The sequence below is a fragment of the Apodemus sylvaticus genome, chromosome 22 (genome assembly GCF_947179515.1).
Source record: "Apodemus sylvaticus chromosome 22, mApoSyl1.1, whole genome shotgun sequence".
Classification (NCBI taxonomy): Eukaryota; Metazoa; Chordata; class Mammalia; order Rodentia; family Muridae; genus Apodemus; species Apodemus sylvaticus.
The window spans coordinates 18,805,326-18,829,795 of NC_067493.1; the positions used below are offsets into that span (position 1 = coordinate 18,805,326).

The following is a 24,470-nucleotide window of genomic DNA, read 5'->3' on the forward strand; positions in this document are numbered from 1 at the left end:
GGTTCTGGTTTGCAGGGTGTCCAACACTGCTCACAACATTCCCTACCCTGAGGAAAAACAGTGCACTAACATTAAGACTTTGGAAGAGTTTCCATATCCTAAATCTTTGATGAGTACTTTAAAATAAATTCATAGGCCAGTTTCAGATTGTTGAAGGAAAAATGAAAAAAGTAATCCCTCTCTGCAAAAACAGACAAAGAAGGAAGCCAGAAAAGTGAATTGGATCCCTAGTACTCAGGTTCTGCATGGTGGTGAGCTGCCTTGTAAGTACAGGGAATTGAACTCAGGTCTTCTGCAAGAGTAGCTAGTGCCCTTAACAGCTGAGCTATCTCTCAGGGCCAATTTTTGATGGTGCACTGTGTGCCCATTAGAGGAGGGTGGGTCTCCATGGAAGTACAAGGAGGGCCTCCCTGTCCTGTGTGCTAGCATCTCAGTGAGATTTCAGATAGGGATGGGGGTTGGGGGGCTACTGCAGTGAGCTCAACAGAACACGATTGGGGGCAGGGGCTTCAATCCTAGCTCTGAATACCCAAGGCACAAATTGCATAACAAATGACTCCCATGAAGAAGTATGGAGAGGGTCCTGATCCTGGAAAGGATTGATCTAGCATGGGAAGGGAATATAAGGACAGAGAAAAAAGGAGGGAGGTGATTGGAGAAGGGATGGAGAGAAGAAGGTTTATGGGACATATGGGGAGGGGGATCCTGGAAAGGGGAAATCATTTGGAATGTAAACAAAGAATATAGAAAATAAAAATATTAAAAAAATAAATAAATAAAATTAATTTTTATCCTTAAAAAAATGCTCAACTTCATTAGTCATTAGGGAAATGAAAATCAAAACAACCCTGAGATTTCACTTTACACCAGTCAGAATGGCTAAGATTAAAAATTCAGGAGCAGCAGGTGTTGGCAAGGATGTGGAGAAAGAGGAACACTCCTCCACTGCTGGTGGGCTTGCAAATTGGCACAACCACTCTGGAAATCAGTCTGGCGGTTCCTCAGAAAACTGGGCACATCACTTCTGGAAGATCCTGCTATACCTCTCCTGGGCATATACCCAGAGGATTCCCCAGCATATAATAAGGATACATGCTCCACTAAGCTCATAGCAGCCCTATTTATAATAGCCAGAAGCTGGAAAGAACCCAGGTATCCCTGAACAGAAGAGTGGATGCAAAAACTGTGGTATATATACACAATGGAGTACTTACTATTTAGCCATTAGAAACAATGGATTCATGAAATTCTTAGGCAAATGGATGGAGCTGGAGAACATCATACTAAGTGAGGTAACCCAGACTCAAAAGCAGAATCATGGTATGAACTCACTAATAAGTGGATATTAACCTAGAACCCTGGAATACCAAACATAATCCACACATCAAATGAGGTACAAGAAGAATGGAGGAGTGGCCCCTGGTTCTGGAAAGACTCAGTGAAGCAGAATAGGGCAAAACCAGAACAGGGAAGTGGAAAAGGGTGGGTGGGAGAACAGGGGGAGGGAAGGGGGCTTATGAGACTTTCGGGGAGTGGGGGGGCTAGAAAAGGGGAAACCATTTGAAATGTAAATAAAAATATATCGAATAAAAAATCTCTGGCTGGGGAGATGCCTCAGCTGGTAAGGGTACTTGTTGCCTAACCTGACAGGCAGTCCGAGTTTGATCACTGGGACCCATGTGAGGGAAGAATAGAGCTGACTCCTGCAAGGCCTTCTCTGACCTCTGTCCATGCCCTATAGCTTGGATGTCTGCCCACTCCAGATCTTGTCTCTGCTTCCTCAGTGCTGGGATAAAGTTTGGAGTTCCATTTCTTAACCAAACAACATATTTTGAGTCTAGGGCAGTCCTACTTGTGTGGCTGAAAATGCAAACTTTTCGTAGAGAGAAAGGTAGGGACCAGTCTTCTACAGACTTCATGAGGTTATTGGGGTAATCAAGAGATAGAGAGAGAGAGAGAGAGAGAGAGAGAGAGAGAGAGAGAGAGAGAGAGAGCTCACCAGGCTCTTGGATCTTGGTGCCATTGGCAATCTGAGAAGAGTGAGTGGGTGGCCTGCCCTGGATGGCCACAGCTGATGGAAGTGACTGTTTTAATTTTCCATTACATTATTTAGTTGCCACAGTTTTCATCAGAGAAGACTGCTCGGATATAGATCTTAGCCAATGCATTTTAGTCTCTGTTAGCTGCCTGTTGACTACACTGGGTGTTGGTATCCCAGTGTAACTCCAAGCTTTTCTCAGGGTGAGCTTTCAAGCACACAAAAAGACATTGTCTTGGGATGACATATTTCAGTTAGCAAGAACAGTTAGCCAGAGGTAGAACTACAAAAGTCAAAAAAGCAAAGTTAGTATGGAATCTTTCTCAGAACATTGGACTTCGATGGATTAGACCTCTGTTTTAGTTTTGGCAGGTGGTCCAGGGTATATGTAGAGTTTTATGGCCTGAATGGTGCAGCCATCATAGAATCAGTAGTGCTAAGGTCTGGAGCCCTGCTACACCAGGATGTATTTGGGCCACCATGATAGCCTTCATCTCTATGTTGGAGATTGATGCTAATGCTGTGAATATGCATGCCCAGATGCTGAAGGTCCTTGTCCCCAATTGGTTTGGGATCTATCAATAAATATTCCAGTGGCCAATGCCTGGGAATGGGGCGGGACACTTAGAGTTATGTTTGTAGGAACCAGAGAGAAGTACCTGGATGAGGGAAGAAGAAGTAAACACAGTAGTGGCAGGAAATGAAGCCAACCAACCATGTGGTTTTGAATAGGGGCCACTGGCCACTTCCCTGTTGTGCCTTGGATAACAGTTGAAGGTTTATCAGTACCCAGCCTTTGAAATATGCAGGGCATTTCCATTTGCAGATCCAAGATAGTTCCTGAGTGGGTGCATGGGTGAGATCCTCTGGGGCCACAAAGCGATGCTGCCAAATTGTCATTGCCACATCTCTACAGTGGATCAGGAGTAAGAGCTCACAATAGTACTATTGTAGACAATGAAACTTAATGTCCCCCAAATTAAAGTAAAAGTATGCAATGTGGACAAATATGAACAAGTCCTATCAGAGCATCTGAACTTCCAGGCTGAAGAGTACCTGCTCCATCAGTGGCGGCTGGGGGATCCCAAGAGGCACATAATGAAAGATTCCCACTTAGGAAGAATTATGTTCAAATCCTGCCTGTGTTGCCATCCATGCGGGTGCAGTTCCACTCTCCTCACTGATGTGGGGGGATTGACTTAATGAGGGATTGTCCTAAATCAGGGGGCTCTGTGCTCTTTGTTGGACCCAACCTCAACTTTCTTGTGGGGGAAAAGGAAAGTGAAAGCTTGACAAGAAGCCTTGTCCTTGTCAAGCTGTCTAGGGATGCAGGGAGGCCTTTGTTTGGTGCAGAGGGAAACTTCAGAAAAGCCCAAAGAACTTAAAAGCACACCAAGGAGTATCTGGACACTTTGTGAGGAAAAAGAAGAGAGAAAAACAGACAAGTCTGCCTTTCAAATTCTGCATGCAGACGGGCGGCAGACCCTGCAGAGCCTCATGGTGGCTTGGCTTGTGGGGTCTGTACTCAGTGTGGGTAGAGGAGGAGGTGGGGGTTCCTGAAAAAGAAAATTAAATTATCTCAGGGTAAACCTGCATCCTATAGGTCCTAGCTAGATCACTGAGCTGCAGCACTGGCCCAACCCTTTAAGGGAAGAAACAGGGCATGTCTCCACCTAAAGGGAGATTCCATTCTTTACATTTAAACCCTCTTGGTTGTTTTATAATTATTTTATCTTTTTGTGTGTATGGGTGTGTAGTGGCTAATCTAGGCTGTCATTTGACTACATCTCTAATCAATGAACACCCATGCAGACAGGCACTGCTGAGGGATTATATTGATTGGTTCATTTGAGGTGAGAAGGCCACTTAAAAGGACAGGGAAGAAGGAAGCTTTGCTTTTTGCCTGCTTGCCTTTGCTCTCTCTGGTGTTAGACCCTGCTTTGGGATTTCAGTGGAGACCAAGGACCAGCAACTCTTCTTGAATTCCCTCGGACATCAGGACCAGATAGGGAGGACTGAGGCAAAGAGTCTCACGGACTGAGCAACCACCAAAGCCTTGCTCAGCCATTGAAGAAGACAGCCAATGTTGGAGTATCTGAACCACAGCCTGTGAACCATCATAATAGATCTCTTTAATACATATTTATGCTGAGAGAGAGAGAGAGAGAGAGAGAGAGAGAGAGAGAGAGAGACTGAGACAGAGACAGAGAGAATCAGAGAGAGAGAGAGAGAGAGAGAGAGTATTCATTCCAGTAGTTCTGTTTCTTACATAGTCCTGAGGAACACAGGCTGTTTTGTCTACAGATATGTCTGTGCACAAAGTGCAGGCAGTGTCCAAAGAGGCCAGAAGTGGGCATCAGATCCTGTACAACTGGAGTTAACAGATGGTTATGAGCCACCCAGTGGGTGCTAGTTATCAAACCCAGGTCCTCCAGGAGAGCAGACAGTGTTTCTAACTATTAAGCCATCTCTCCACCCCATCTTTAAGTTTTCACAACATTTTTATAGAGTTCAGTTAGTGTGGTGGCTTGAATGACCATGGCCTCCATGGGCTCATATATTTGAATGTCTTGGTCCCTAGTTTGTGAAACTGTTTTGGAAAAGATTAAGAGGTGCGTCTTTGTTGGAGTAAGAGTAAACTTTGCTGTGTCAAAAGGCCATGCTAGGCCCATCAGCCTCTCTCTCTCCCTGATGTTTGCTTATGGATCAGATGTAAGCTCTTGGACACAGCTCCGTCACCACACCTACCTACCTGCTGCCCACCATGATGGTCATGGACTCACCCTGTGAAACTGTAAGCAAGCCCCCAGTTAAATGCTTTCTTTTATAGGTTTTCTTGGTTATGGAGTCTCTTCAAAGCTATAAAAATAGCTAAGACAGGTTCACTTTCACTTTGCAAGGAAAGAACAGAATCTCTCTGTACAGTGTCTCTACCTGCGCATTTCTCTTTCCTACTATCTATAGAAGGCCTTGCTAGTCAGCACAGCCAAGGACTGACACAGACTCATTGTTATTATCTGATGATGTCTGTGACATTGGGTTCCACTCTTGTTGTGTATCCTTGGTCCTTAACAGATGTTCTTTACACAACACTTATTCTAGTTTATACAGTGCTCTGCAGACAAATTCTACCATCCCAAAGAGCTCCTCTGTGCTGTCTTGCAAACTGGGGACCTGGTGTTCAAATACACAAGTCAAAAGGGCAACGTTTCCCATGCAAACCATCACACACACCATAGCACAACTGGATGAACCAACGAGTCTACAGACATGAGTTTTAGGAATACAGGTGAAGAGTCACAGGGGCAGAGAGCCCTTGAAGGCGGCCACATCACCAAAGAGGCCCATCACAGCCTTGATAGTGACCCACAGAAACAGCAGTCATGGTGGATGTTCTTTACTAGGAGGCAGCCAGCCAGGTCAGGGTCACCTTCCCAACAGTCGTTTACTGCCTCTATAACCTGGAGCACAGTGGGGAGAATGAGTCTTGATCTGGCTCTGAGTTGTGTGACATTTGTATCACTAAGAGGTCTCGGGAGGCAGATGAGTGTCAGCAACCCACTTAATGTGTTGATTTCACTGCAAAGTCTTCTCTGGAGTCTGTTTCTGGGCCCCTCCCTCTCATTAACCCCTTCCTTGTACTGAAATCTTGTGTTCTCCCTTGTTGTGTAGAGCCCATGTTCTCTGTCTAGTCTTTTCAGCTAGGTGTCCACAAACTTATATGCAGGGGCAAGTCTAATGATCCAAGCAGCTCCCATGCTGGAGAGCACTCTGCCAGGTTAAACAGAGTTTAACTCTGAGTTAACAGAGTTGGGTTTTTTTTTTCTGGGTATGGTGGTGCACACCTGTCATCCCACTGTTTAGAGCTGTGGCTCTCGACCTTCCTAATATTGTGACCCTTAGTTACAGTTCAAGTCTCAGTGACCCAAGCCATAATATTATTTTCATTGATACCTTATAACTCTAATATTTCTAGTATTAAGAATCACACATATATATACTTGTCTGTATCAGTATGTATGTATGTATACACATACATATGTTTTCTGATGTTGTTAGGTGACCCCTGTGAAAGGGTCATTTGACCCTGTACTGGCTGATTTTTTTTTGTCAATTTGACACAAGCTGGAGTTATCACACTGAAAATAGCTTCCCTTGAGGAAATGCCTCCATGTGATCCAGCTGTAAGGCATTTTTCAATTAGTGATCAAGGGAGGAGGGCCCCTTGTGGGTGAGGCCATCCCTGGACTGGTAGTCTTGGGCTCTATAAGAAAGCAAGCTGAGCAAACCAGGGGAAGGAAGCCAGTTAGAAACATCCCTCCATGGCCTCTGCAGCAGATCCAGCTTCCTGACCTGCTTGAGTTCCAGTCCTGACTTCCTTTAGTAATGAACAGAAATGTGGACGTGTAAGCTGAATAAACCCTTTCCTCCCCAACTTGCCTCTTGGTCATCATGTTTTGTGCAGGAATAGAAACCCTAACTAAGAGACCCACAGTTTGACATCCACTGATGTAAGGAATTTAAATTGGAGGACCTGTAGATCAAGGGGAGCACAAGCTTTGGGGTGAGCATCAAGCCATCAGAACTACATAGTGAGACTGTGTGAACACTACATTCCAGGATTGTTTTCTGTGTATACTTCTAAGCTCTGGTTTCAGCTCCATTGACCCTTCTGACTACTTTCCTGATGGTTGACCATAGCTGGTAAGAACTGCTTGAGGTGTGATTTGAATTTGGCAGTGATGTAGTTGTGTGTGTGTGTGTGTGTATGTGTGTGTGTGTATGCATGTAAGTGTGTGTGTGTGTGATGGTTTGTATAAGATTGGAAGAGGGAGTGGCACTATTAGAAGATATGGCCCTGGTAGAGTAGGTGTGTCACTGTGGGTGTGGGCTTAAGACCCTCATGCTAGCTGTCTGGAAGTTGTATTCTGCTAGCAGCCTTCAGAAGAAGAGGTAGAAGTACCAGCTCTTGCATCATGTCTGCTTGGATTCTTCAATGATCCTGCATTGATGATAATGGACTGAATCTCTCAACCTGTAAGCCAGCCACAGTTAACCGTTGGCCTTATAAGAGTTGCCTTGTTCATGGTATATGTTCACAGCAGTAAAAGCCTAAGACTGTGTGTGTATGTGTGTGTGTGTATGTGTGTGTGTGTGTGTGTGTAACTATGTGTGTATGTGTGGTTTATGTCTGTGTCTGTGTATGTGTATGTCTATGTGCATGTGTATTGTATGTGTGAACTTGTGTGTTTGTGTTCATCTCTATGTCCATGTGGGTGGAAGCAGGAGTTTGACATGAGGATTCTTCCTCAGTCCCTCTGCTCTTAGTTTTTGTTGAGCTGTACTCTCTCTGAATCCAGTGCTCACCAAGATATAAAACTGGCTCAGCATTGAGCTAGGGGGTCCTGCCTGATCCTAGAGTCTTTTAGTTTTCTTTTCTATTCCTGTGTTAGAACACTGACCAAAAACATTTCGGAAAAGGCTCGATTTATCTCACTTTCAGATTACTATCCATCTTGAAGGGAAGACAGGGAAAGTAGGAATGAAAAGGCAGGAAGTGAAGCAGAAGTCATGGTGAAACACTGCTTACTGGCTTGTTCAACCTTTCTCACACCACTTCAAAGTACCAGTCCAGGGATGTCACTGTTCACGTTATCCTGGGCCAACCCAAAAGGAGGATTCATGAAGAAAATGCTTCACAGACCTGCCTACAGGCCAATGTGATTGTGGCATTTTTCTCAACTAATGTTCCTTCTTCCCAGTTTACCCTACCTTTTATCAAGTTGAAAACAAACAAAACTAAACAGGAAACCAGCACCAAGTGTATCCTATGCACATGACCACACCATTTTTTGAGGTGAATGTTGGGGATCCCAGCTCAGGTCCCTACACTTTCTCAGCAGACACCATACTGACAGCATCTCCTAATTCCTGATACATACTGTTTGGTGGGTCCTTCGGAATGTCATAGGAACTTCCACATTAGAATTCCCCTGCTGTCCATAGTAATTGGTTGGAATGTGCTGATTGATTCCTATGCTGCTAATTTCAAATGGTATTGTCTTTCAATCCAAGTCCCTACCTTGTCTGCATCTTTTGACTCTCTGTGTCTTTTTTTAACCTACATGCTATAATTTCTGCTGTAGGCCTTACCCATTGTTTACAGTCCTTTATATATTTCCTGAGAGGACTTCAAACACTGCAGAGAGTAGGAGACAAGTCAGAACCTTGGCCTGTGTAAATGGCCCTGCCTGCTTATTTTCCTGCCCAAGTGGTGTCCAGTCAGTGCGCTCATCTGTGCATGGCTGCTGTGCGGCTGACTTCATTTCAGTTCAGGTGCAGAAGTGTTTCCTTTGCAGCATTGTTGGATTTGCTTACCAGATTTAATAATGGTTCCTCAAAATTCTCTACACACATTAGCAATGGACTAGGTCCCCTTTCCTTGTGTGCAGATGACAGCTAGACGCCCCGCCACCTTCACTTCTAGCTACCACTCCTTCTCTGCTGTCTGTGCTGCACAGGCCTCCAGTGTTCACTCAGAAAGCCAACCTGCAGCCTGTGTGTGGTTTTCCTAAACTTGGCTACAGTAACCCTGGGTCTCCAGTCCTCAGGGTCACTGGACACCTCATCTCAGGAACTAGATGAAGTGTACAGCTCAATTCTTGATGAGACAGGGACTAGCCTGGTGTATATAAACTTTTCCCAAGCCAAATGCCAAGGTGGCCAGTGATGTGGTTTGTGTGTGGGTACTTCATCATCAGAGCCCACATGAGTTGCCCTACACCCTGGAAGGGGCCCAGACATCACTGAGTATCTGCTAAAAGTTTTCAGGAATCACACATGGCCAGGATGAGGACTTAGCGAGCTACTTTTCCTGGTGATTCCTGGCTTTGACCCATACAGGCTTCCTTATACACAGAGAAAAGTAAGACTGCATGCAACCCATTCCCTACAGACCAAATGTGTAAAATTTTCAGGGACTCACCCCTGTTGTATGTTGATCACCACTAGAATTATGGTAAAGCCTGGCAATTCTTTATGATAACCATCTGTTAAAACTTGATGCAGTGTGTCCGAACAGCTTTGGGCTCAGGGATGGCTAGAATGGTGAGTTCCATTACAGTTAAACTGACTTTCTCCTCTGCAGGGCTCCAGTGTCCAGTTTGACAGAGAAAAAGCCAGTAAGTAGAGACCTCTGTCCATGAGCTCCGATATGGCTTGTCTAGAATCTGTGTCCCTAAGTGCTAGGGGCATTACTGAGCCCAAGACCGCCAGGTCACAGTCACATAGTTTATACTGTGCACCACTGTCGGTATTTGCACAGTTACTGCAACATCGGTGGATTGCTTTACCTGAATACAGGGTGTCTGCCGGGGTTCCCTTCCTGTGATTGACCTGTTTGTCTCAGAGATGCAGTCCAGAGGTAGATATGTTTAGATTGTACCACTTGGGAAATGAATTGTATGATTTAAAATGAATAAACAAGTCATTTTTTAAATATTCAAACAAATGAAAATTCAACAATGAAATCAATGTTATGAAAGAAAAATATCAAACAAATACAAGGAGATCCTTTCTCTAAAGAAATAAGAACAGCTTATACAGGAACCACTGCTGCGTACAAGTCAGCAGATAATTTTCCTAGCTATATGTCTACCTCAGGCAGAGGGAAAAAGACTCTGCTGCACCTATGTGCACAACAGCAGATAGAAATAGGTGCTAGAAAGCTGAAACACCACCAGCCACACCTGCAGCCACATCAGCAGCCACATCTACAGGTGACTGGATAGCATCTGGTATCGATAGAGCTTGATCTATATTTGGAAGATGTACTGGACCAGCTTCTTGCTCAAATGGTTCCACAAATGTTACCTCGAAGAGCTCAGTGTCCTCACGGAGCAGCAGGCTTTCCTGTGGCTCGGCCTCAGAAGCTGGCCTACGAACCAGACTCTCTTGCATCTCAGAGACTTGGGCATCTTGCCCTTTGGCCTCTGCAATTGATTTGTAATCTAAAAGCAGATGGAGATGGGCTTTTAGTGAAGGCAGCCTAGGATTGGTTGAGCTTCCCTTGATGCTCACAAGAGGACATTTCATGCCAGAGAATCCCTCATAGTGGGGCATCCTACCTGAGTGCTGTCCAGCCCTGGCTTCTGGTCAAAGCTCTGGAGAATTCCCTGGAGGAACCCATCACTGAAAACCACTCCCATCTTCCCAGGCAGTCCACCCCAGGCCTCCTCACCTCTCTCCACGTTCAGATATTTGGCCTCGAGATCCTCCAGCACTGAGAAAATCTCCCTGGCTTGGGGATCTCCATCTATGGAATTGAGTCTCACACACACCTTTAGGTGATTCACAATGTTCAAGTTTGGAGAACTGCAAAATTCTTAGGAAGGTGTCTGAATCCAGTATACGATGAAACCGAATATTGCACTGCAAGGAAGAGGAGGATGGAGTGAAGTAGAGTCGGATGCCTGGCCTTGCATCACCAGCGGAGCTGTGGGCTCCATCAAATGAGGCAATGGCCACCAGCCTGTGTGCTGATGGACATAGTGGTCAGGAGTGTAAGGAGTGGTCAGGTTGTGTGCAGAGGGCTCCAGATGCTGGCTGTCCCCTGGAGGACAGATGGAACTGGGCTGTAGTGGGGATGGATTCTCCCAGGGCCCTTCAGTTTCCATCCTTCCCTCAGCTGCTCAGAACCGAGGATCCCATTGGAGACCTCTAATTTTCACCACCTGCAGGTGATATATCAGGTACCATCCCTCTAGTGGGAATCCCCAAAGAAGGACCAGGCAAGTGTTTAGTCCTCAGCACAGATGTGCTTGTCTCCTGACACCCCAGCTCCTCAATGTTCTGCTCCTGTCCCTCTGACAACCACCAGAGGGCACAAAGACAGGGAAGCCTCCAGGGGTTTGTAGGGTCAGAGCCTGGGCCCTGGCAACCCTACCAACCTAGACTGTGGCCACCGATTTTCCATGGACCTGTTTGACAAAAGTGAGGAGCACAAAGAGACTGGGTATTGTAATGGGTGCCTTTCACACTCACAGACTGGGTATTGTGATGAGTAAGCAGGGCTCCCTCATGGCCTCTGCTTCACCTCCTGCCTCCAGTTTCCTGCACTGAGTTCCAGTGCCTGCTTCCCTCAGTGATGGACTGTGACTGGAAAATGGAAGTCAAATAAATACTTTCTTCCCCAACTTGCTTTTAGTCAGTATTTTATCACAGTTGAACCAGACCTGTGCCTTGCCTGACCATTATAAACCTCCTAAAATGCTAATTGCAAGATAAGTTGGCTCTGTCATGGCCACCCTCACTGCAAGCTCAGCATGATGGATCAGGCTCCTGTTGACAGGAAAGATCACAGATGGATGGATGAGCATGGAAACCGATGGATTCACTAAGCAGCATCTGGCAATCTCTCAAATGGCCTTGTTATAGAGTGCACACTGACAGATTGTTCACTAAGGTGTGTATCTACCCATTACTCTGCAAAACTATAGCTAAGAACAGAGGGTAAAGTAAATTGATGGTGTACATATAAAAAAGTCTACGCCATGGTCTGTTACATGACAGCAATGGCGGTCTCTCCACACTCAGGGGCATCCCCAAGTGGTGGTCTGTCTAGCTTTCTCAGTCAGCTGTTGCAGAATTGCTGTGCACTCTTGTGGCTAGCCTGTGGAAACTGGCTGTCCCTGGCTCTAATCCCCTACCTCTGTCAAAAGAAAGTCAAATGAAAACTCCAGAGGCTTGTAATTTGCCAGTCAGATTTATAGTAGTAAATCGTTAAACCCCCAAATGCCCAATCAAACTCAATAGATACTGATATAATTTGTATAGTTATGTTCAACAAAAGTGTCCTGTAATAGTAAATCATCTATCTAAGAAATTCCCTGGTACTTATAGCTCCTAGGACCACGTGGATCTGGCTCATCATCCTCTCCTACAGATTCCATCTTATCTCTCCCATCTCAGTCTGTGTCTCTCTCTGTGTGCTTCTCCCCTTCTCTTCCTGTTCTTCCTGTAAGATCCTGCCTCCTTATCTTCACCCAGTGACTGGCTTCCTTTCAGACAATCAAATAGCTAGGGGAAATCCCCCCTGTAAGTGAGTCTACCTGTGCTTAATTCAAGGCTATTTTCTTTTGTTTTGTTTTGCTTCTTGTTTTTTTTATTGATTACATGTAGTTCCATATTATAGGTTTACATCTATGACCTGTCTGTAAGGTCTTGTTTTGGTTTTGGTATGAATGACAGGTAAAGATTCGTGTTGTAACATGCAGGTTCAAATTTTCCAACACTGTTTTATGGAAAGCATTCCCTCCAAAACTCATTAGACTTACTACTTGTGTAAGTGAGGGCATTTTCTCATCTGTTTGATTCAATTATAGATGTGTTCTTCTCTTTTCTGGGCACCATTCTCTCTTGGCGAGTGTCATCATGTGGATAATTCTTTCTACATTTTTTTTTTTAGAATTGTTTGGTTGGTTCTTGAACCTTTGCTTTTCTATCCTAGTATGAATAACTTGGAATGTATAGGCTCAGGGAGATTTCTGATAAAAATTGAAATAAGTATAAGGGAGATCTTTTTATTGTGTTGTGTCTTCTGATCAGTGGCTACCATATGACTCTCTGATTTTTAGTCTGTTCATTCATCCTTTAAGCATTTAATTTGTAGTTATTGCTATGACATCATTTCCTCACTTATTGTCACCATTGCATACAAATGCTTTTGAATCCTGTGGCCTATGAGGTTTTCAATTTACTTCTTTGTCCTATACATTCATTCTGTGTACACTTTGGTGTGCTTTGCATGGACAGCATGGTGAGGCCTGAAAATGAGATACCTTCTATTCACTGCTTTACCATCCTATGACTGCAGTGGAATGTTCTTGCCTTACTGCACTAGCTGGCACTTCTATGATGGGACTGAATGCCTGTAGTCAGAGTAGACATCTGAATTTCTCCTGTTTTTAGTATTTCCCATCACATATGAAACCAGCTGAGGAGTTTGTATAGATTTCCTTTATTGGGTAGAAGAAGTTTGTGTTGTTCCTTTTCTTCCAAGCTTTTATCATAAAGAAGTTTTAGAAGCATTCATTGTGGCGAAAATACAGTTTTGGAAGATAGAAGAAAATTCATAGCAAGGAAATAGAATCGTCCTTTTTCCTTGTGTCCCAATTTATAAAATTAAATGGATTTCTCTATGAGGCTAGAAGATGTCTCAGCAATTAATAAAATCCACACTGAGTGGTTCTCAAGCAACTCTAAGTTCACTCCCATGTCGTCTGATGCTTTCTTCCTTCCTTGGTGGACCCTGTGCACACATGCTACACAGATATACAGGCAGGCAGAACACTCATATGCATAAAGATAAAAATAATTTTTAAAAAGTCAAATGCATAAAAAGATTTTCATGTTATTATATTCATTCTTAATAATAACAGATATACCCTTAATCTTTTTAATATATTTTTAATTGTGTGTCTGTGGCCTTACAGAAACTTTGTAATTTTATGAGGTCCCATTTGTCAATTCTTGATCTTAGAGCATAAGCTATTGGTGTTCTGTTCAGGAACTTTACCCATGTGTCCATGTCTCTAATTGAGAAGATATCTTACAGCTGGATCTCACAGAAGCATTTCCTCAACTGAGGCTCCTGCCTCTCTGATGATGCTAGCTTGTGTCAAGTTGACACAAATGAGCCAGTATAGTGTGCATGAGTGTTTTTGCCAGAATGTAGTTATGCATGCTGCTTGGATGTAGTGGTGTCAGATATCATGGAATTACTGATGGCTGTGAACTGACCTATGGGTGCTAAGAACCCAACATGGATTGTCTGCAAGAGCAACAAGTGCTCTTAGGTTCTGAGCTATCTCTATAGCCCTTAATCCCAAAGGCACTTGAACTCACTTTACTCTGCACAGCCTTGAAGTATACTGTAGGGCTTTTTTCTATTCCTATGAAATAACCATTTTTTCCTGTGCAAGAGGGATTTCATTAAGAAGATACTTTAAACTAAAGATGTAAATCCATGCTGTCTGGATAGGTGACACCTATGTTTATATAATTGAAAAGGTAATCTCTATGAAGTGTGTTGAATACAAGCAAGACCTGCCACTTAAGACAAAGAACTACTTTTTTTCTTTTTTTTATTCGATATAATTTATTTACATTTCAAATGATTTCCCCTTTTCTAGCCCCCCCACTCCCTGAAAGTCCCGTAAGCCCCCTTCTCTTCCCCTGTCCTCCCACCCACTCCGTCGCACTTCCCGTTCTGGTTTTGCCGAATACTGTTTCACTGAGTCTTTCCAGAACCAGGGGCCACTCCTCCTTTCTTCTTGTACCTCATTTGATGTGTGGATTATGTTTTGGGTATTCCAGTTTTCTAGGTTAATAACCACTTATTAGTGAGTGCATACCATGATTCACCTTTTGAGTCTGGGTTACCTCACTTAGTATGATGTTCTCTAGCTCCATCCATTTGCCTAAGAATTTCATGAATTCATTGTTTCTAATGGCTGAATAGTACTCCATTGTGTAGATATACCACATTTTTTGCATCCATTCTTCTGTTGAGGGATACCTGGGTTTTTTCCAGCATCTGGCAATTTTAAATAGGGCTGCTATGAACATAGTAGAGCATGTATCCTTATTACATGGTGGGGAATCCTCTGGGTATATGCCCAGGAGTGGTATAGCAGGATCTTCTGGAAGTGAGTATTTGCTTGATTTATTTCCTGGAGTTATGGATGTACACATAACTTCTGCAGAGCAAATTGCCTTTCCATTTGAATTCTAACCTTTTGGGCCAGCATGATTTATAAGAAAGGCTGTTACCATATCTGAGGATGATGAATGGAAGAGACTTGGAACACTCCTGTCTCCAACTTTCACTAATGGCAAATTCAAGGAGGTGACCATTATGGGGAGGGAGTTTCCTTAAGGAACAAATCTGGGACAGGTAGAAAACAAACCCATAGTCCTTCTCCAATGGTCAGTCCTCTGGGTTAGAATTCTTATTAGATGGCCTTTTGTCTTCACACCAGAGAACCCATTATAAAATCAACTGGAAATCATCGCATCCCACTCAACACTTCAAGACTAGGATGATGTGTCTTTTGGGGACCTGAGTTTCCACATTTAGCTGTTACATTTTGTGCTTAGATGTTCCCCATCATTGGGCAGAATGGAGAAATGTGAACAACTTGAGCCAAGAAGAAGAGAAAGTGGAGCCCATCAACATGAAAAAATAAATAAGTGTTGGTGTGGTTGATGGGACTGTAAGTACCTCAGTGTCCCCTCAACCCTAGAAATGAGTTCACACTGCCAGAGCAGAAGAGGTTACCCCCAGCCTAGTGATTCATGGTACAATTGGGACACCTTACACATTTAGTGCTAGTTACAGCCAATCTATATTTTAAGGTTAAAATTATAACATATACACAGCATAGAATATTTGTTTGTTCAAAGAGGGTACGGTATAGACAGGACAACCTGAATGGCAGTTTCCTCTCTGAATGGCATTGATGAGGAAAGGGAGAAATGGCCAGAAAATGTCACTGGCCATTTTGTATGTTGGGAGTGCAGGTACAATGCAGACTTTAACATATTCATAAAATAGCACTCACTGGTTTCTTATCTATTAAGCTGATGCAGAACCATATAAACTTGTGCAAGATATATAAAGTTTAGATGGACAGCCTCATCCATTGCTAGTCACAGAGGCATAGGGTATTAAAGGAGTTTCTTACAGAGGTCATTTCAAACACCTCAACGAAAGATAGTTAAACAGAGCTTGATAAGTTAATTCCTAAATAGCCAAAAGCTTTGGAAAATTAGTGAAAAACATAAAAGAATGTTTTTTTTATTTCAAACCTTTTTATTGATTCTCTGAGAATGTCATACCATGCACCCCAATCCCACTCATTTCCCTGTCCCCTCATACATGCCCTCCTCCCTTGCAAACTACACCCCCAACAGAGAAGAAAGTCTCCTTGTGGAAGTTGTAGTGTGTCACAGTGTGTCTCACAATATACCCTTTTGTTCACAATTGTTTGCTTGCAAGGGTTCCTGACTCCCTCACATGCACCACCAGGGGAAGCTCTCCTGCCCTGCCCCAGCTGGGCCATCCAATGCAGCAGCCAGCAAGGGGTAGTGTTCTGCCCCATTTGTGCATAATGACTCTGGACACGGGTCATCGTGCATGGAGGATGCCTGTGCTTACCCCACATCAAGTGACTGGTGATCATCTTAGGCTAGCTCCTCTTTTGGGCCCCACTGGGGCTGGACTGCTGGTTGTCTAAGGCTTGCTCCTTGCTTGGCCACTCAGGTGGCCCCAGGCAGGGGTCATATGTCTCAGGCTCACTCCCACCCTAGACCTGCAGTCCCAGGAATGTTTTGTCTCCCCTTGGGCTCACTCTTTGCCCTGGGAGCCCATCCCGACCTGCATGGCTGGTGGCCATTTCAGGCTCACTTTCTTCAGGGAGTGTTAGGCTACTAATCATTCAGATTTTCACAGGGCAGAACACTGAGGATAGACATAGCCTTTCTCCTCTCTGCCACTTAGTGAAGCACAAGTGACACAGCAGCCATGCATGCAATGTCTCTATGGGCAGGAGATTTTATGTGTCTCACTGGCCAATTCTGGGTATGTGTGTCTCTGTGTGTGTGCCTATGTGTGCATGTGTGGGCCAGAGGGAGTCTCAAATGTCATTCCTCAGGGAATATTTTGGGGGGCCAATATCCTGCAATGACCTGAGACTGCCTAAGACTGACCTGCGTGCTTGGGATCCACTCATCCTGGTTTCCTATCTAGCACCAAGTCCAGCTTTTTTCTGTTTGTTTTCTCAATGGCCTCTTGGAATCAAAATCGTGTCCTCACATTTGCATGGTAAGTCCTTTACCAACTGAGTCATCCCTTTAGAACCCAGTTATCAGACCAGAACGTGAAGCTTGGATCATTTTCCATCTTCTATACTGTCAGTAAAAGATGGAGAGTGAAGGCTAGACCTTCCTCTAGACCTTCAAAAGGTCAATCAACTAAGGAGCTTCAACTATTGGCCAATAGCCAATGGCGATGGAGAAAGGCAGGACCTTTAGTAACCCTAAACTAGGACAGAAGAGAGAGGCAAAGAGAGCTGCCATGATGCTGTAGGAGACAGAATAGATTAGTAGTGCAGGAGAGAGAACCAGTAAGGAGACACTGGTTACTCTTTCCATTGGGCCTGGGGCAGCAGGCAGAGGATAAGAACTGCCTAATCTAGGGTTAGGATTCGGTGTTTACTTCTGACTGGATATGTTTATAAGGGTAGCCAAAGGGAGCTTTTGAATCCTGGACTTCAGCTCCTTGACAATTTGACATTGGTAGTCAATCTCAGGAGGGAAGTGGTCAAATAGGGAACAGATCTTTTGATCTAGCTTTAGGAATGCAATCTAGTGGTTTTTAGCAAGGCACAGGGAATGGGGGAGAAGGGCATGGCTGGCCAGGCCAGGTTTGACATGCCCAGGCCTGCTAGAGCTCTTTCAAAATGTATTTTTCACTAGCAATTGAGTAGTGCAATTGTTACAGAAATCTCAATGCAGGTCAGCCTAAGACCCCTGTAACTGTCTCAAGTGGTGCAGCAGAACCGCTAGGACTCCGTAGAGTAAAAGGACAAGAAAAGTGGAGGTGACTGAAGCTTCTAGATTTTGCTTTAGGGATAATATGAGCTTTCCTTTTTCTTTTAAATGATGTGTGTGTGGTGTGTGTGTGTGTGTGTGTGTGTGTGTGTCTCTGTGTACCTGTGTGTGTTTCTGTATGTTTGTTTTTGTGAGTGTGGGCATGAATGAGTGTGTGTTTCTTGAGGTGTGGGTATGAATGTGTGTATGTGAATGTGTGTATGTATGTGAATGTGTGTGTGTCTGTGACTGTCTGTTTATGTGTGTATCTTTGAGTGTGTGTCTATGTATTTATGTGCATGTCTGTGTAAGTATCCATGTCTGTGTGTGTATGCAAGTATGTGTGTATGTGGGAATTTGTGTATGTGTGTTTCTGTTTGTATGTGTGAATATGTTCATGTCTTTCTCTCTATTTGTGTGTGCACGTGTGCATGTGTGTGTGTGTTTGTGGGTGTCTTTGTGGCTATGTGACTGAAGTTAAAATAAGGACAAAAACAATTTTAATGGACAAGATATACATAATTAAACAGTTCTGATCAAGCTGTCATCTCTTCAGTCATGTCTTGATTCTGGTTCTACAAGATGGTTCCAGTTGCTCAAGGGAAAATTTTGAATATAAGAAGTGACAACTCCCACTCTGTACACCATTCTGCCTGTCAAATAACTTGCCTTCCTCTGGGATGTTATTCTGTATTCTAAGGACTAAAAATATGGCTAACTTATCTCCCTGTTTTTAAGATATGTTGTGTTCTAGCTTGCTCTGTGTTGCTGCAATAAGCAGCATGACCCTAAGCAACCTGGAGAGGAAAGGTGTATTTAGATTCCTTTGCAGGTAACAGTACAACATCAAAGGAATTAATGATAGACTAAGGCAGGAACCTGGAGGAAGGAACTGAAGCAGACTCCATGGGGAGAAAGCTGTTTCCCTGACTTGCTCCCAGGTTCAGGATCAGCTACATTTCTTTTCTTTTCTTTTTTGTTTTTGGAGACAGTGTTCCTTTGTATGGCCCTGGCTGTCCAAGGACTCAGTCTGTATGTAGACCAGGCTGGCCTCAAACTCAAAAATCCTCCTGACTGTCTCAGCCTCCGAAGTGCTGGGATTAAAGGCGTGCACCACCACTGTCCTGCTCTGCATAAACCAGGCTCATCACCCTGGAGATTGTACCTCCCACAGCTTAGCATGGCTAGCCCTAAAAACAAAAAGGTTGCCCTGTGGTAGACTGGGTACCTTGGTGACATCCTCCCCCAACCCCTCACCACCTTCGTTGGTCAGGAGAGCTGTCCCTGAAGTCATGAAATTGGAAGAGCTAGCCTTGCCTTTCACTGGCTGTAGCCCCTGGGAGAAGAGGCTCTACTTCTTGCCTGGGCAGCACAGTGGAGCTGGCTCTGGAGGCCTGGGTGGGGTGAGTTGGCCCCAGGGCATGAGAACTGGAGAGCTGACCAGGGCATGAGAACTGGAGAACTGACCAGGGCATGAGAACTGGAGAGCTGACCAGGACATAACTGGAGAGCTCACCAGCCTCCTGCTGATGGCAGCCTTGGGTGGCCTCACCACAGCAGGGATGAGGAGCTCACTCTGGTTGTGACCACCTCAACTGCCACCCTGGCCCTGATTCAGCCCTTCCACTTCCACACGTGTATCATCTGTAAAGTGTTGGAGAGTCTGAAAGGGTTGGTCCTGCCAATCCAAAGCTGTAGGATCTCCATGACACAGGGCAACAACAGGAAAACCAGGAGGAGTCCCGGGGAGGATCCAAGACTGATGGTGTCACAGAAACCAGAGTCCTCCAGCCAGACAATGACTCAATGCAATGAACATTGACGTGTGAAGATCTGTGGACAGCAGGTATACTGAGGGACACTCAGTGACACTCTACAGCTTCCATAATGAGATGTTTTCTATGTTTGGTGTTATTCATTTTTATTTGTGCGTTAATTTTAGGGGGAATGTTGCAAGGATGGAGGGGGGATACAGGCAAAGTGAGATGAATGGTACTGGGGTGCCAGATGTGAGACTCACAAAGTATCTGTAAAGGTTAAGATAAAAGTTTTATTTTTCTTTTATGTGTATGGGTGTTTTTTTCTGCATGTATGCTGATGCATCACATGTATGCAGGGCCCTCAGAGGTCAGAAGAGTACATGGAATCTCTTGGAACTGGAGTGACAGGTGGTTGTGAGCAACCATATGTGTGCTGAACTAAACCCAAGTCTTTAAGTCTTGTGTGAGGGGGTGGGAGAGGATGTCCCCCAGGTGCCCAGTCTACCACAGGGCAGACTTTTCGTTTTATAGGGCTAACCATGTGAAATGGTGGGAGGTACTGTCCGTAGTCTTTAAGTAGGGCAGCCAGTGCAGTTAACTGCTGAGCCCTCTCTCCAGCCCAGAGACTTGTTTAGATCCTATGAAAACTTCAAAATGTTACCACATACAGGAGGTGTACAGTTTAGTGGCTATGAATATTCATATTTGGCTCCAGAATAAAGTTTTAAGTTGTTTGAGGCATGGGTTGTGTGTTTCAGTAATTTGAAAGCCAAATTTTGTGTGTGCACTTGGATATGCATGTTTGTGTGTGTGTGTATGTGTGTGCATATGTATGTGTGTGTCTGTGTGTGTATGTGGGTGACAGGTACCATTGTATCCCAGAGCAATCTTAGATGGGGCAAAACCAAAACTAAAACCAAAACTAAACAAAACATAAGCACACATGGTTTCCAATGCACATGATCACACCAGTTTTTTATGTGAATAATGGGGATCACAGCTCAGGACTCTACACTTTCTCAGCAGGTGCCATACTGATAGCACCTCCCAATCCTTGATATGTACTGTTTGGTGGGTCCCTCATAGCTGCATAGGGACATTCACATAAGCATCCCCAGCTGTCCACAGTATTCCGGTGCAGTGTGCAGGTTAATGCTGCCCACCACCTAAAAGTCAATCATCAACCCTGTCATACATTCTTTCAGAAACCAAGAGATCCAGAAAGCCCTCTGCCTCATTTGCTGTAGGTGCGTCCCTTCCACGCTGTCTCAGAGAGCTCAGTCTCCCAGGGACACATAGCAGCCTTCTCCCCATGGGATGCTGACTATACTAAGTGGCCCTATTGCCCAGGACAGCCAGTGATTTCCTTCCCTTAAATTCTTTACACTAGATCTCTCAAGCAGAAGCGGTGACATCTTTTAGATTCATGTTGACAGTGGGAATCAAGTTACCAGTGTTTTAAAAAAATTGACTTCTTGGCTCAGAATTCTGTTTTTTGGTTTGGGAGTTAGGATTTGTTTGTTGGTTTGTTTGTTTTGAGGGTGTACTGGGACCACATATGGCCAGGAAATGTTTACTAGTCTCAGAATTTTTAACCTAGGCTTAGAAATAAATCAGAGTTTTAAAGGAAATTGGAGAAGGAACTACGTTTTTTGAACATTTTTTTTAAATCAAGGTAGATCTTCCATTCTGTATTTATCTAACAGGACTGGCGTTTATATAATTACATTTTGAAGGGCTTTTGTTTATTTTCACGAACTCAGTAATAATTTGCTAGTAACTGAGGCATGAACTACTTTATTCTTGCTTTACTTTCAGCAGCAGTGACTGCTGGTAAGAATCACTTTGCAGTTTCTCTGTGTTACAGTTTGGTGTGCATGGCTAACTGTGGTAGTTAGATCACTACTTGCAATATTGCCATGTTAAACCTATTATTAAAAGAGACATTTTTCAATACAGGTTTTGAAATATCCTTTCTAAAGTGAGTCATGAAAATAATGTTTCAATTACACATGAGATAGCACTGATTATTGTCATTGTGATTTTTAAAACTCTAGTCTGGCAGTTTTCAGAAAACAAAAGAGAAAATATTAGTAGTATCTATCAAAATCAGATAATATTTATTTTTAATGTGTTATGATATAATAAATGGGTGTGGCACTATGTAGAATATACAAGCAACACTTTCATATCCCTGTTTCTGAATACATTCTTATTCTTGGTTAAGATGAATAGAATTAATAAAATATTATAAATGGAAAATTTTCTGGTTCATGCTGTTGGTAACACAAAATGCATCTGAAGCAGGTAGACACCTACCTTATCCACGATGTTTGTGGAATGCCCAGCTACCATGACTGATGTGTTCCAGCTGTGTCCTGTGTGCTCACAAGAAGAATGACCACCTTTCTGTTGGTGAAAAGTTTAATTTCCTTTCACCACAAGACATCCTCAGTGCAACAGGGACTCTGCTGCCTGCATTCAGAAAGCAAAGGTTTGTCTGGGAAATTACTAGAAGAAGCAACTTAAAATACTGAACAAGGTCATTTTCTGTGAAAGCAGATGGATACAGACACAAACACTGTCCCTCTGTTTGCAATGGGCTCATGGCTGTGTCTATACAGGAAGTTGAAGGATTCCTGAATAGCACATCAAGACCAGTATTTCAGGGCCCTTGGTGGTGGTGGTGGGGTCATTTGGAAAAGATCCCCCTCAAAGACTTGTCCCAACCAGTATGGCCATTGTGATTTTAGGACCAGTCTCCAAAGCCTGCATGCCAAACCCATGGCTGCATGAAAAGAAATTAAATATTGAAGAAGTGGGAAAGGATTTTCAGCCCTGCATGATCAACCCCGTCCAGCTGACAGCTTCAAAACATTTATTTTGAGTGCAGGATGGGCTTGGTAGAAAGAAAAGGGTGAGTCTTTATATTCATTTACTTAAATATGTTATTTATGTATCCATTTGACTTACAACTTTCATACCTAGGTGTGCAGGTGCCATGAGAGGCCACAGGGATCCACCTGGCCTGGAGCTGAAGTTACAGATGTTTGTGGGCCTCCATGTGGATGCTGGGAATAGAACCTGGGTCGTCCGCAACAGCAGTCAGTGCTCTTAACCCCTGAGCCATCTTTGTAGCCCCAGTACTTTAGTTTAGACATGAGCAGGGAAATATAATGGGTCCTTAAAGCAGCAGATGATGCTTTATGGGAATGAGAGCTCTCGTTTGTGCCTCTCTAGTAGGATGCACAGGAGAACAGTCAGGTTTGCCTGGCCCATGTGTGTTCTCAACCACAAAGCTGCTGCTTTACTAGCTTTCCTTTCTTTCTTTTAAAATGTAACTGTGAAAACAAACCTTTGCAGCGAGAGAATCTGAGTTTCAGAGGAAGTAAAGAAGCAGGCTGAGACCTCTGAACTGCAGGGTGGACTAGAACTGAAGGCAGGCTCTCCACTGTTCCTTCCCTGCCCCTACATAATGTCATCTAAATCCTTCATTCCAAAGAACGCTGCCTTTGCACACATAATCAGGGGTCTATAATTAAGAAAAAGTTTCCCATCTAAAATTACGTGTGGACCAACAACCAATGTGGGTAAATGTTTGTGTACATGGGTCGCTGGTTGAAATGGTCTTGGTATAAGTATTCAGTGGTTGCTTAAAGTTTTCTTACATTAATTTGTGTACGAGTGTGTTCGTGCATGTGTACCATGGTACAAGTATGTAGGCCAGAGGACAGTCTGGAGCATTCCAATTTCAGGTCTCTCCCTCTACATGTAGCTTCTAGGTATTGAACCTGAGTTGTTAGGCTTGGTGGCAAGCGCCTTTTAATTGCTGAGCCATCTTGCTATCCCAGAAGTTGCTTTTGGCCCATGTTCTTAAAAAAACCTGATTTTATTTGGAAGGGTTTTCTTCAGTTTTTACTGTTAAAACTGTGAAGAGTTTTTTGACATAAGTTATTTTATGGAAGGTTTCTTGTCTTTTAATAAAAATAACCACCAAGTAATTGGCACCTATTACAATACAGGAATGTGTGTACAAGGATATGAATGTGTGTGTGTGTGTGTGTGTGTGTGTGTGTGTGTGTGTGTGTGTGTGTGTATTTAAATGTGCTTACATGTTTACATCATGGAAAATTGTCATTCTGGGACACTCTAGGACAGCAGGAAATCTTTTATTACATATAATTTTTGTAAAGATTTACTTATTTTATAGATGTGAGTGCACTGTAGCTGTACTGATGCTTGTGAGCCATCATGTGGTTGCTGGGAATTGAAATTTACTTGCTCTGGTTGACCCCACTCCCCTTGGCTTTAAGATTTATTTATTATTGTGTGTAAGCACACTGTATCTGTTTTCAGACACACCAGAAGGGGGTGTCAGATCTTTTCCAGATGGTTGTGAACCACCATGTAGTTGCTGGGATTTAAACTCAGGACCTTCAGAAGAGCAGTCAGTGCTCTTAACCAGTGAGCCATCTCTCCAGCCCCTTATTCCATATAATTACAATTACTACTTACCAAGGAATTTATAATCTTTTTAGTAGAATTATTTGTATTTGCCAGACAATTTAACAATTTTATCAGACTCCTTAATTAGTCCAGGTTACTTATTTACCCAGGAGGTGACCACTTGAATTCTGTTCATTTAATTTTTTAACTTCCTTTATTTCAGTCAAGTCTGCTTGGTTTTTCCCTCTGTTTTTTCCTTTCCTTTGCTAAGGTTTAAATACAGAGCTCTGCCCCTGCTAGGCAATCGCTGTCACTGAGTGACAGGCCCCTGCTCCATTCAAGATGCAGATGGTAGAGAGTCCTTTCACCTGTCATGGTAGCTGAGATGGGGGCCAGTGGCGTCCTTACTTAGACTCCTAAATCAAAGAGCCAAGTTGAGGAACAGAAACATCCATACATTTCCCCAGGAGTCGAAGCAGGACAGAAATGAGATGCTATTAAAAACAAAGATAGGGGTCAGAAATATTTCATACCCAAAACTGTAAAAATATGAATCCTCATGGAATTTTGTTAAA

General features: G+C 43.6%; 1 protein-coding gene and 1 non-coding gene across 2 annotated transcripts in view; both read right to left on the bottom strand.

Annotated features, from left to right (window-relative positions):
- Insr (insulin receptor) overlaps nucleotides 1-24,470 on the bottom strand; it is a 900,533-nt gene that overhangs the window by 626,573 nt on the left and 249,490 nt on the right. The gene's annotated exons all lie outside the window — the stretch shown is intronic.
- LOC127673456 (small nucleolar RNA SNORA17) lies at nucleotides 16,517-16,648 on the bottom strand. The gene has a single exon (XR_007975185.1). It is a non-coding gene; the product is annotated as a small nucleolar RNA SNORA17 (small nucleolar RNA).